At 38.6% G+C, this 12,212-nt stretch overlaps 1 protein-coding gene across 10 annotated transcripts in view; it reads left to right on the top strand.

Moving 5' to 3' along the window:
• Mlip (muscular LMNA interacting protein) overlaps positions 1-12,212 on the top strand; it is a 231,115-nt gene that overhangs the window by 82,006 nt on the left and 136,897 nt on the right. Inside the window, exon 1 of one of the 10 annotated variants that reach the window (XM_051197990.1) lies at positions 4,085-4,188. The exons of the other annotated variants lie outside the window; for them this stretch is intronic. The gene's annotated coding sequence lies outside the window, so the exon portion shown is untranslated. Of the gene's footprint in view, positions 1-4,084; positions 4,189-12,212 lie in introns of those variants that run through there. 10 annotated transcript variants of the gene reach the window in all.

Here is a 12,212-nt window from a genome sequence, read left to right as displayed (position 1 = left end):
GAATATTTAGTATGTATCCCTGGCATTCCCTTAACACTGTGCTGATGTGTTACTTTCCAGTGACCAGTCAGAACTGCATTTATTTTGAGTTTTCCTCCTTCCTGAAATCCTATTCTAGCTCTTGTAACTAGAATACAATGAAAAAGATGTAGATAGTGTACTGGTATAGAAAGATGGGTATAGTAAATATGTCTGCTTTTTAATATAGTTATCTTCTACTCTTTAACAAAAGTGAGAAAGTGATTTATAAAGCTTACTGGAAACTTTGAGACATATAGCAACCCCAAATGGGCATATAGTAATCAAAGACAAAAAAGCAGCGTGGATGCCCCAAACGGGGTCTCAGAGTTCTCTCCCAGTGACTTTGCACCATTGTTGCAAGATGAATGACAGAAAAATGATCAGTATGTCCTGTTTGCTGCCCTTCAGATGGAGCATGTCTGGAGGCCTTAGCAACATCTAGCATGGTGGTAGGCATCATATAGACTTACCTGACAAAAAAACCAAAACAAAATATGGCTGAACAGCAAGGATCTTGACTGTTAGGCTCTGAGTACCCATTGCCTGGAGTAGAAGATAAAACATTTTTTCCTTCTTAAAAAGAAAATTTTGGATACCTTTGTTGTGGTGAAAGAGAATTAATTTCCTGAATTTGATACAGATCATATTTCTTAGGTTAGTTATAGAAGAAATGAAAATTAAGGATTCTGCTAATACTTATCATGAATAGATTGCATATAGACTTAATATTAAAATTAGTATTTTGGAAGTGAGTATAGATACTATGGTGGTCACAAAGATCTGAAACACTGTTCTTCTTTTTTGGATAATGATCTTGCTGTTGAACCAATACATGACAGTATATAGTTTGAAGTTTCTACCTGATGGCTTTTTGGGGATTTTTCTGAGTTCACAGCACCCCTGTGCAGTCCCCATAACGGGTAAAGCATTGGCTAATTTGGCTGGCTACTATATGCTTTTATTTGACAATGCTTCAAACCAGCACACATTAGTAGATACATCCATTAGGGAAATCTCAAGTTCCCTCCATGCTCAGTTAGCTCAGGCTTTGGTAGATCTGTATGTCAATTCATTTTTTCCCTTTGTCCAACTCTGTTTCTGTCCCCTTGTGGTAGCTAATCTTAACTGTTTACTTGATTGAATTAAAACCCATCAGGAGATTAGTGAAGTGCACCTTTGGGATTCTGGAAATATGTTCATGAAGGTATTTGAAGAGCGGATTAGATCATGAGGGCTCTTGCCTAATGAATAGATTCATCTATTGATTTATTCTCTATATGACATTATTGGAGATGGTGAAAAGTAGGAAGTCTCCAGGGACTAGGACTTGCTGAGATTAATACTTGTGTGTTTCCCATGAAGTGGACAACTCTCTGCCATAATCTTCTATCATCATGATGTTCTGCCTGTGTGCATGGGGAAAGAGGCCAGAGGCTATCTATGTTCTCTGAAGTTTGGCACTATGTGCTTCCTTTAACTCTGTTGCTTAGGACTTTAGGTTATAGTAATGCAAAAATAAGAACTGTATGCCACCCTCTTACCCGCATTTATGTACTCCTCAAAAAATAGCTCCATTCTGAACATGTCTTTTGTTTGTTTCTTGCATAACCTGTTATGAAGTAATTCAAGAGATGAGGCAATCCTCTGTGGATTACTGGTGAATATACATGCTACATGCATTCACAGGAAAGGAAGATGTTTAATCAGGACAAAAATATGAGTGGCCTCCACACATACGTGATTTTGTGTGTGTATGTGTGTGTGTGTGTGTGTGTGTGTGTGTTTTCTTTTGTGTAGAATGAGATAGGAAAGTGTTAGAAGTGCTAAGATAATAAAACAGGGGCAGTTCAAGAATACAGTGAAGCTATTATGAGAAGACTATCTTGGCTGGACACAAGGCTGCACAGTAGGTGGCAGCTAGAAATCAAACTATTGTTAACTAACCTCTGATCAGCTATGGGTATAGACAACAGAGAAAATACCAGGGAAAGAGTTTACTTCTCTTTCACATGAAATAATTAATGTTCTGGCACAGTCATTTCTGAGATCTCTCGTGGTTTCTTCCTGCTCATCTATTCATCACTATTCTGTTATCTCTAGAGTGAAGCCCTGTCCTTAGGATCTAAAAAGGCTGTTGGACTTCTCTTCACCCCTACCAAATTCACAATTTTTGGATGTGGGGTGAGATAAAGGCAGATGTATCACACCATTTTAACCAAGCTTTCTTCTATCATGTCTCAGTGCTTCTGACTTGGCCACAGAGCCAAACATACTTATCAGGTTGGCTGCAGGGTATAACCTTTAAAGGAACAGCAACATTCACATCTTAAAACAATTATTTTAAAATTGCACCTGAAATGTAATGTACTGTTACATATGATGAAAACATAAAGGCCAAAACATGGTGTTTTAAATCAGAAGGTGGCAAAAATACATTCCTTGAAACTACAGAGAAATTATATGTGTGTTGAATGTCAAAAGACTGCAGTTCTGTCCCATGGGAGATCATTAATCATCATCTAAGATGTATGGCCTATTTCCCATGTACCAGGTACTATAGAACACATTTCCCCTGTCTGTCATTGTATTTTACAGAGCTTATGATATCATTTTTATGAATGTCCTATTATAGCAGATAAAGAAATGGAGGTTTTGAAAAGTGAAAAAAATTGATCAGGGTCATAAAACTCGTTCCCTTGTAGAAAACTCATGCCATTCTGGCTTCCATTTGCATTATGGTGTTCATGGGAAGGTCCACAGGTGAAGTATCACATAAGAAAACCTGGAGGTCAAGGCAGGTATGGAGATAAGGGTGAACTGTGAAACTCAGCCAGTTCCTTTGAGTGTTGGAACCATGAAAGAAGAACATACGAAGTCAAGGAGGAAGGAGCTCCAAAGATGGCAACAGGTGGGTGGCACTTCCACATTGTCTCGAGGCTGAAGGCGCCCAGCAGAGTCACTGGAAGAAAACCAAAGAAGGAAATGTCAGTCAGGTCCAAGAGAAAGATTTCTGAAGAAGAAGAAAAGGGTTAAAATATCCACAACACAATTTTACAAAAGCAGGAAAATCCAATGGTTTGAGTACTAGAAGGTTCTATATTGATTATCATTAGAGTGCGGACAGTGGGAGCCAATGATCTGTTGAAATATGTATGGCAACTATAATGCTAATAACAGCCGACAGGAGAGAGAATAAGGAAGGAATGCTGTGGTCCGGGTGCTGCTCCGAGGGTTTGCTTGCATTGATTGGGATTGCAGCCCTGTGGCATCACTACTCTGACCACTCCCGTATTATTGGTGGGAATAATGAGCAGTGAGACAGTAACCTGTTCAAGGTTACTCTGCTCTTCAGTGGCAGAGTTGACTGCTGAATTCTTGCTTATGACTCTAGGAAAATATATGCAACTTTTGCAGTTGCTTCTCTGCTTGCCTTTCTATTTTTGTGTAGGATATTGACCTGAGGGCCTAGTGAGGCATATGGACTACCACTGAGCTGTCTCCAACTAAAGGCTTCTTTGTTTTTATTTTTATTTTTGTAAAAGGATGGGGAAAAAAAGTCCATAGATTTTTCCCTAAGACATCTTGATATTGGGTATATTTTCATAGAAAATATTAAATGTATTTAAAGATTATGTATTCTTTCCTTATAAAATGTGATGAAGAGCAACCAATGTATTTGATCTATTTTTTTTTCTGTATTAGTCTCTCAAGGATATATAACTATTATTTTAACAATAATTTAAGTGAAATTCTAAATTCTTTTGGAAAATATTACATTTTTATGAGTAAGCTTATTAAGACAATACAAATGATACATTTAGGATCATAGTAAATGTCTCTGGAAATAAAGAAGGCATTTTATCTTTAGAACAAAACATTTTACCAATTCTCTACCCCAACAGTGCTCTTTTGTGTTTTGAATTCCTTCATGCCTACAGATTGCACAACTGAATGTCATTAGGACCTCCAGAACTTATTTACACATATTTGAAAGCTCTCCTATCTCCTACACAGTCATGCTAATAGGAGAAACCCACAGTGTGTATATAGCGGGGCATGATACAGCAAAGGCAGCTATTGGAACCTGAGGCTCACAGATTGCTGTTCTACAACTCTAGCCCTTCTTTGATAACCAGATTAACGCCATAATGTACTCTCAAAATACTGGTAAGAGCTTCTTAAAATATTTTCGCCATGAACATTGCAGATTTTTTTTTTTTTAAATAAAATAACATGACTGAGCTAAAATCAATAAGCTAAGGTTTCTTTTAAAACAGTGTCTGTTAAGTTTAGTAGTAATTAAAATTAGAGGATTTGAAGACAGTTGTTTTACCTCGTCTTACCAATTAATGGAATCATAAGTAGGGATAAAGTATCTTTATACTCAGATTTATAAAAGCACAGATACTAAAGCAAAAAAAAAAAATCAATAGAAATTGATTGTGGAATAAAGAGGAAAAAACAGTGATTTTAAAAGAAAAGTACTTTGGAATGTATTCAGTACCGATGTTTTGATTATGTCACGGACTTGTACTGGCTTTTACTATGTTCTCAGCATAGCTAGTTGCTTGGGAAACTCTGTATTACATGGATTAGCAACAAGTAGTATCCACAGCTGAGTGCTTGCTGGACGAAACTCATGTTAGGAACACCCTGCATCTATTTTTATTTAATTTGTGCCGAAGTCCTAAGACTTATATAACCTGGCTTGTTTTCTGAAATGAAGGATCCATTCTCATCAATCTTTAATAATGACTTTGCTTTAACTTGTGGGCCAGTGTGATGTATAGAGCTTCCCTCTTTCTTTCCTCCTCAGGTGTGGTGGTTACTTTGTCAGTTCGTTTATGTTTTACAAAATACCTTTAGTCAATGTTGTTCTGTTAGCTTGGAAGTTTTCCTTTTTATACACTACATTTATTCCTTCATTATATATCTCGAAAAAGTAAATAAAACATTTTCTCATGTTGTCTGTTTTATGTCTTGTAATCTCACCTTTGAACTATCTGTTTCTGATGTAGGCAACTTTCTATCCCCCATCATGGTTTAGTGAGAGACAAGAGAGTGGTAGAGGGGTGTTAAATTACTTCTTTAGCTCCTGGTTTACACTAACTAGTGAGTTCTGGATGAGAGTTTATCCCATGTCTTCTGGTCCTTAACTGATGACACACAGTCTCAGTGTTTCTTACTGCTCTTTGGGGGTAATTACACACTATATACCCACTCAGCAACAAAGAACATCTACTAAGTACGAGCACCAGGGGTAGAGTAACAACCCAGAGTCATCATTGACTGCTCCGATAGAACACTGCCCAACTTCTGTTTCCCAGAATACTTCTCTGGCTTTGAGAACATGCTGGGTAATTGCGGATGTAAGATGCATGGAAACTGCTATGTTTAAAGTAAAACCAAAAGTAAAGATCATCCTAGGGTAGCTTGATTTACCAGGAAGTTCAAATGTATCTGGTTAGTTCTTTACAAGTGTACATGTCTTCATGCAAAATGGAACTTCAGTGTAAATGGTGATTCCTAGAATTTGCTTTTCTACTCTGTAGTAAAAACAAAACAAAACAAACAAACAAACAAAAACTAACAACAACCAAAAAACCCATTAAGGACAGAAGAAAGGAAATTATATAAACAATAAACTTACAAATTATCTGTTTGTATTAATTAGAGGGTTCTGCTAAACTTCATGTGTTTATCCCAAAAAGAAAGAGAATTGTATTGATTGGGTTGCCACTGTGGGTAGAGTATTTGCTAGGGGCTTTAATGTCATCTCAATGTTCACAGATATCCTATGAGCTTTGAGACTTTCTAATGATCATTTTATAAGTAAAGGAACTAAAGTTCATGAAATTTAACTAACTCATAAAATTTCATCAGTTAGTAATAGATTGGTTTAGAATTTGAGTCTGATTCTGAACACCGTTATTTCCATTAGCACAGCTAACAAATTCGTGAAATCAAACATCAATGTAGAGATCACATGCTACTTTTGATTTATTCTTTATTTTATAAAGTGCATGGGTGTTTTGCCTGTGTATCATATGCATGCCTGGTGCCTTCTGAAGTCAGAAAAGGGGTTCAGAGTCATAGGAACTGGTGCTACAGACATTTGTGAGCCACTGTGTGGGTGCTGGAAATTGAACAGACAGAGGCCTTCTGGAACAGCAGCCAGTGTATCCTTAAACTTTGAGCCCTTCCTTAGATGAAGAGATAAATATTAGTTGCTAAGAACTTTGATAACGACCATGCTGCCCATTCTACATTGAAAGCCGTGTGTAATGGCTTTGGAGCTCTTATTGAGGCCAATGTAGTTTTATCCTTGGGCGAGCTCTCCTCTACTTTAAAGCTGTGCTTCAAAACAACATGCACTACTTTCATAGCTAGGATTAAACATGCAGACACATACAAATGTAAACATGCAAGGGTAACATTTATGAATAGCCTATGAGCTGATAGGTATACTTTGACTATGAGGGGTTTAAGAAAAATTTTCATTTGACATCATTTCTCCTGGGTAGGAACCTCGTTATAGCAAATCCTCACTGGCTATGGTGCTGTCATTTATCATGTTCTGCCACGTTTCTTATCTCTGTTCTGTAAGTGAGCATGTCTAAGATAAGCTTCAGGAACGGAGAACAAAGAAACACAGCCTGACCCTGGCTGCTGGTAGGCAGGTGCAAGTGCAAATCCTTACATGTGTGCTGGTCAGCAAGGTCTTTAATCTTGCTCACACTCATTTTTCTTTCTTGTCCATTAACATAATTCTCTGGATGCCTCATGAGAAACATAACAGACGAAACCTTGTTGCCAAGGGCAAACTCAGAGAGCTCACTAAGTGGCATGTCTAAGTTTTATATGTAGAGTGAAATCTTGTCTCTGGATGAGAGTTTGAGTTGGCCAGCATGTCAGAGCATAGCTGCCAAGGAACTCTGATTTTGAGTAGGAAAGCTGTCACTATCTTTCTGCATGCCCTGGGCTCCTCACACACACCACTTTGATGATGATTCATCTCCTGTGCTCTTAAAACACTACAAGCCTTGGCACTTGGGGTGGGTCATGTGTTGTGTCTTCAAAGTGAAAAAAGAATACAGAGCTTAACTCCTGTTACTCTGCAGACACTGAACTTCTTGACATAGAAACCTGTGGATCTACATGAATACACACCATCACTCACTTAATGAACATGTGTTGGCCTTTGGAAGTGACAAGCACTATTGTAGCTGCTAGGGACACACAGGGAATAAAACTGAGAACTTTCCATTGCTTGTGTGACGATGTCCCAAATGGGGAGGCAGATGATAAAGAATTTACTGCCTGCTATCATTGTAGGGCAAAAAGTACTACATAGAAGTTCAAGGTGAGAAGGGATTATGCAGCAGGAGTCTCCTCAGAACCTGTGCTGTCAGGGAAGCCTTAAGGCAGTGCATTTAGGAATAGTGACCTATGTCAGATATAGACACTCTTATGACATAACATTAAATATCTGCCCCACAACCTAAGTTTCTGGATGGTTAGTGGAGAGAAAAATTCAGGAGAAGCTTGGGGGAAGAATTCCAAGCCAAGCATGTAGAACCTTAGACACTCATCCTACTCCAATTAAAAATCTATCCTTTTCTCCCTCCCCACACCTCTGGGTGCATGCATGCATGCCCCTCTCTCTCTCTCTCTCTCTCTCTCTCTCTCTCTCTCTCTCTCTCTCTCTCTCTGTGTGTGTGTGTGTGTGTGTGTGTGATCCTGTCTGCAACTGTCTACACACGTCATGGAGGTCAGAGAACAATCTTGGCTGTCAGAAACAACACTGAAAAAATGATTTAGCAGGGAGAGAACTCACCACATCTTCTATGTAGAGAAATGGTTCTTTTCATTGAGCTCCTCTTTTAAATTCTTCTGTAGATAGGTCATATTTGTTTAATCTGAATTTCTAATTACAGTAAAACTTTATGTTTTTTGGAACTTCTGGTACACTTTGATTAAGGAAGGTAGTAATATATTTTTGTTTCGCTAGGAGGAGACAGCTCAAGAGGAAGAGGGGCCACAGCGATAATGATGAATGCAGACACAACCTGATTGCTCAGTCTGTACAAAGTCAGAATAGTTTTTTTGTGGGTTCTCCTAAGATGTTGAGATGACAGTGGACTTTGCTTGAAACATTGTGTACTTGTTGATTGGGATAATCTTGATTTGGATCATTATAATTAACTGTCACCCCAGAAGAGAACAATCCATACTCTTGGTATATTTAATCATCCAGTATGGAAACAGAGCAACTGTGTCCTAATGTTGGTCTCCAGAAACAGGACCAGAGAATGCAAAACTCAAGAGCCATTCTTCACCAGGTGCAGTCTGAGACCAGCTTCACATAGAGCCTCAGTTGAGCACCTCACTCTTTTGTATGTTTTCCTTTACTCACCTTGATGTCATTTGTGAAAGTGTCTTCTGGAGACTATACCTCTTATTTGTGTTGTCACTTGTGAAAGCAGTTCGTTCTAAGACTGTGCACTAGGTTGGCAGTAGGGCGGGTGTCTCCCAATGTATAGAACAGTGCATACCACTCACTTGATGGGTCTCAGTTAGAAGGCCTGGGCAGTCTAAGGGACCTCTGACAGTGGAACCAGGATGTTTCCCTGGTGTACAAAAAGACTTTGGGGGCACATTACCCATGGAGGGATCCTCCCTTAACCTGGAGGCAAATGATTTGTCAGATTTTGTTGACCCCCTCCTGGAAGGCATCACCCTCCCTGTGGAGTCAGGGGGATGGAATGGGAAGGTGGTTGGGGGGCATGGGAGGGAGGGAGTGAGAGGCAGAGGGGGGGAAAAGAAGGGGGAAGGGAGAGGGAATTGGGGTCGCTATGTAAAATTAAAAAATAAATAAATAAAGGAAAAAAAAGATGGTAAATGACTGGGAGAACTCTAATGCACATGTGGTCAAGCACAGAGCATAAGGGGAGATAAATGGATGTCAGAAGGGCCTGGCAGGTTAATTGATTCAGTCACAAGTGTCTTGGCAAACTTTCAGTGGTCTTTTCTATTATTTTTCTCCAATTCAATTTTTAGGAAGATAGGTTATTAATTCTATATTGTTTATTCAAAAGCAGTATCTTAAGAGTCTTTCATCTCAGAGGAACTGTAGTAATATTTCGTAAGAAGGATAAAGGATGTCTGTTTCAACCATACACTGTGCCAGATGCTAAAGAGTTTAGAACTGAAGGTGTCTCTTGTGAGTGCCAGCCACCCCTCTTTCTTTTGAAGAAAGATTGTCTAACAGAGTAGGTTTTTCTTTTGTGGGAAAGATCACTGGAAGCTTACATTTATAAAATGCATATGTGTCATGGAGAAAACCTAGATGGTTCTCCTTGACCAGAGGAAAAGCAACTATAATTGTAGGTGGCACTCTACTATTCTCCTTCCCTCAAGTATCATAACATTACTCTCTAGAGTTTTCTTTTTTCCTTTGGTCAGGGGCCATAATTTGCTCTCCAAGTGAGAATGGTTTCTATAGAAACTTTTCTAAACTCATATACTCTTTGTAGCTATATGTGTAACTAACCAGATGGCTGACAAATGTTGCTGCAATGCATGGCTTTTAAGTTTTTATTTTAAGTAACTGGTACTGAAATAGTCTTAACAGCGACAATTATTTTTTAATAGAAAAATAAAAGAAAATTATTAGAGAAGAAGTTGCTAAAAGATGAAAATAGCAAATTCACAGGTTAATGGTTCTCATGTTACCAAGTGCTTCAAGAAAGGCTTTGGATAGAGCTAAAGACAAAGGCTAAAACATTTCCTTTTATAAATTTGTCTGTAATTGCCTGTCTTGTTTTATGCTGGTGGTGGTGGGGAGAATGGGAAGAAGAAAAGACCATAGAAGGTATAGCAGAATTAGATATAAGACAAGAGCACTGGAGTTGTCAAATTCATTTAGAATAAATGGGACCGTTGACAAAAGAACTGACATCACTGGCGCGCCAATAAAATTCATGGATGAGTGTGTCTTGGTGGTTGGTACTCTTTGAACTTTTGTTCATTACATAAAAGTATATATATGCATCTCTTCATCCTTAGTCCATGCTGCATAAAGTTAAAATACCTTGATTCAACGTCTTCAGTGGTCTAGATTTGACCCGCTGCTTTGGCCTTATGAGGCTTTATTCTCACTCTTGTTATTTATAAGGTTAAAAAACCCACAGTGCCAAGAGGAATAATATACATGGAATATTGCCTGGCATAGAGCTATGGGCTTCCCAAGCTGAATCTAACCCTCTATAGGGCAGTACTATACTTATCCATATGTCACAGGTGAGAAGTTCAGAACTTCTCTGAGGTCCTCTGGCCAATTTTCTGACTTGTGTCCCATGCTTGGTGACTATCCCTGCCACTCTCTTCTTTTGCTGCTCCAACAAGGGCTTCCCTAAAGCTCTTCTACCTGCTAAATAACTTTTCCTAGATTTAATAGGACATTCCTAGTGTAGCCAATTTATTGCAGTTATTTCATTGCAAGTATCTGTGAAATTATGGCATTATGAACTGTCAGTAGTGTGCTGGTTAGTTTTCATCGACTCGACACAAACTAGAATTGCATGGGAAGGAACAAACTTCAGTTGGGGAAATGGTTCCATTTTATTGTCCTGCAGTTAAGTCTGTGTGGCACTTTCTTGACTGCGTATTGATATTACAGGGCCCAGTCCACTATGGGCAGTGGCATCCCTGGACAGGTGGTCTCCTGAGAGGCATAAGGAACTTTGTTGAACATGAGCCTGGAAGCCAGCTGGTTATCAGTGCTTGCCCATGATCACTACCTCGTGTTTCCTGCATGGTGGACTACAATCGGGATGTGTGAGCGCCAAATAAAGCTTTTCCTCCCCAAAGTGCTTTTGGTCATGGTATTTATCAGAGCAACAGAGAAGTGAAGCAGGACAGCAACACACCAGCAAGAGGGCATGGCCAGACCAAGAAGCTTGTTGAAAATTCAGCTGCAGAGACTCCTTTACAGAACCCCACCTCAACCAGAAGCTGCAGTCCTAAAAGTGCCCCAGCTAGTGTGGTGTGCAGTGACATGCAAGCACTATAGGATGGGAGTCCTTTTTTAAAGCCCTCTTCACATTGTGTCTTTGTTATTTATGTGCTAGATTTACATTGTCAGTAAGAATGGAAGGATTTTGGCATCAGGCACACATTACCTCTTGTGTATCCATAACTGTAAATGTCAGAAGATACATGTTTTTAGCACACACATTCAGAAATTTAGCCCATTTCTAGGTCATTGTGTACTAATGTGGCTTGCAATAGTTTTCCAGCTTCTTAATATAATCACTTTGAATAATTACTATACTCATGATTTTCATAAATTCAGTCTTTTGACAGTGTTGGAAGTGTTAAATGCTTTAACTATACTTGAAATAAAACCTTTATTCCTTTGCATAGCTTTCAGTATATATGCAGCTCCTTCCACACTACATCTTTCACTTCTTTTTTTTTTTTTTTTTTTTTTTTAGATATAAAGCTGTAGGCCAGTTACTTATTTCTTATTGGCTAGCTCTGTCTTAATTATTAACTCATTTCTATTATTCTAAGTATTTCCACTTATCGGAGAGAAGGACTGGCATTCTCCTCTTCATCCTCCATCTTGGATCTCCTCCCTCCCACTTCCTTTCTCCTGTTAGTCTCCTAGTCCCACCTATCTTGCTTTGCTATTGGCCAACAGTGCTTGATTCATTAACCAATAAGAGAAACATATTTACAAAATGATATCTCCCTTCATCTTCTCTTTTCTGTCTAAAATAAAAAGAACGGTTTTAACCTTAGCATAGCAAAATGTATAACAAAACAGATATCAAATAAGAACCACAGTTAACAATATTTAGAATATTTAGTCTGTTAACATTTAGCAAGACTTAAAGAAAACATTTCATCATCTATTCTATCTTTGTGAGTCTAAAGTCCTATATGTAACCTATCTTTAATCATAACAAAGGAAAACTATAACCATAACTATCTGTCTTCAACTCTTTCAAAGACTACAGAAGAATAATATATAAACTCTAGAAATGACAGAGACAACTCGCCACCTGCTCAGTCATCTGAAGTTCTTCTGTAATGTTCCATCTTCAGCCCATAGGCCATAGTGTGTCTGGCAGACTCTTCAGCAAAGCAGGAAACTTTAAACTGTCCACCTGTAGTGGCAGTTT

Source organism: Phodopus roborovskii, unplaced genomic scaffold, assembly GCF_943737965.1.
Source record: "Phodopus roborovskii unplaced genomic scaffold, PHOROB, whole genome shotgun sequence".
In the NCBI taxonomy this organism is placed as follows: domain Eukaryota; kingdom Metazoa; phylum Chordata; class Mammalia; order Rodentia; family Cricetidae; genus Phodopus; species Phodopus roborovskii.
The sequence above is the reverse complement of the archived record's forward strand: the minus strand, read 5'-3'. Positions and strand labels throughout refer to the sequence as shown.